This window comes from Coenobita brevimanus, chromosome 19, assembly GCF_032717465.1.
Source record: "Coenobita brevimanus isolate Jiangsu-jjx chromosome 19, ASM3271746v2, whole genome shotgun sequence".
In the NCBI taxonomy this organism is placed as follows: Eukaryota; Metazoa; Arthropoda; class Malacostraca; order Decapoda; family Coenobitidae; genus Coenobita; species Coenobita brevimanus.
This window is the reverse complement of record NC_136972.1, coordinates 5,677,407-5,679,563: the sequence shown is the minus strand read 5'-3', so window position 1 is coordinate 5,679,563 and position 2,157 is coordinate 5,677,407.

Genomic DNA, 2,157 nt, shown 5'->3' with positions numbered 1-2,157 from the left:
AAAGGAACAGAGACGCCTTAGCACACCTAATCTCATGGAAGCAGGTTTTACAAGAGATGTAATATGATCTTTCCAAGATAAGTCCCGAGTGAATGAATCCCCAAGCATGTTCAAGGATGATGCAGGATTAAGCTGAATATTATTAAACTTTAGTGGGTACACCTGTGGAAGATTTTGTCGGGTTGATAGGTGTAAGAACTGAGTCTTTGATGCATTAAAAACAACAAGATTATTTTTACCCCAGTCAGAGATACAAGCCAAGTCAGACATTAGATGTGCCATAGCCTCATCCCTTGTTTGTTGAAGTAACTGATGAGATGGACGTTGCGGGAACTGAATGGAAAGGTGAAGGGTGGAGTCATCAGCATACAAGTGGATAGGGTTAGATGTACAGCTTAGAAGGTCATTGATGAATAAAAGGAGGAGAGTTGGTGATAGGACTAAATAGGGAAGCTGCCAGAGATCGAGCAGCATGGAGAGCCGCCAATAGGTGACCAAGGCCGACGCATGCAAACATGTTGGAACCTTCAAAAACGAAGACGAAAACGAAAACGAACCAGGGTGAAGAGACCAAAACAAACCTGATCGTTAGAGGAGACCAAGGATAAAATTAAAAGATTGTGCTTAAGTGATTAACAAAGGTACGAAGACAAAAGTGAGTAAAGAAGAGGAAGCAGTATTAATTATATATATATATATATATATATATATATATATATATATATATATATATATATATATATATATATATATATATATATACTCGTATATGTATACAGAGAGAGAGAGAGAGAGAGAGAGAGAGAGAGAGACAGACAGACAGACAGACAGACAGACAGACAGAGACAGACAGACAGGGAGGATATATCCAAGACTTTTCATTTGATAAGGAGGAAAAGCCAGAAGAAGAAAAAGAAAGCCAGTGGGACAGATGCGCGTAGCAATCCATTTTTCCTAACAGAAGCCATTGGCAGCACAGTTTAGCAACTCAAAATAGCGTTGACTAGCGCACGGTATTCCACGTACAGTACCTAGTCACTTTCTTCTACTTTTCCTCTTTTTCATATTTCTTTTTCAGCTTCGTTTTCGAAGTCAGGTCGGTTTTTCTGGACTGATCTAATTCAAGGTCAGTGGACTTAATCCACCGCAGACGACGCACCCTGGACAGTTACAACCAGGATATGAATGAGACCAAAAGTTCACAACAAACTACCGACAGAACTGTGTGACTTGTCATAGATGTGGACCAGTTGGGTGTTTTTGCAATGGGCATTGCAGTCCTCATCCTTCATGAACAAATTGAAGCCATTACTTCCATATTGTCTTCAGGTGTGGGCCTCTCATGTAAACAAAAGTATCAACGAACATTCCATTATCATTATCTCAAGTCTGTTTATTTTTAATATTTTTCAGTCCAGTAAAAACACAAGATTCACATTAAAAACATTGACCACAATTTAAAACATCATACGACGCACTCGAGACAGCCACAATCATGATGAAATCATATGAAAGAAGGAGACCGCTGAAGGCAATGATGGTGAGCGTGGACAGTCACGAATGGGTCTGATGGCCGAATGAGTGTGCCTGACAATTACATTCCCGTGGCAGCAAAATTGGACGTCCTGTGACGGTTTACATGTCGTCGCGTGATATGGACTAGAAAGGGAAACAGCAAAGAAAAGGATACAAAGAAACCTTCTTAGAGAAAGAGAATAAAAAGGGAAGAGAGAGAGAAAAAAATACACCCACAAAGAGGACGAAAAGCATGCAAAATAGGAGGAATGTGGCCTAGTCAGCTCAGCACATTGGCCCCATCTCATCACTGGGCGTTGGACATATAGTTCCTTTTACGACAAACAGATGGCGCTGCAGGGAATCGTCCTTGGATTAGGATGCAAATTGCTTGTCGTAAACTGGACGTCGGTGTTAACTGATGGTGATGGTCGATGTTGTCCCTGTTTTGTACTGCTTTGGGTGTGACTGTAAAGCTTCGTTCCCTCACTGTTGCATGACCAGACAGGCAGTGCTGAAATGTAGAAACACTGAAGCGATTTCTGTTTTTTTAACTATAGCAAAACACATGGCCATGAAGGCATGTTTGTTTTTTTGTTTATTTGTGTTTGTTTGTTTGGGGGGGGTAGATGAGTGGGCGTG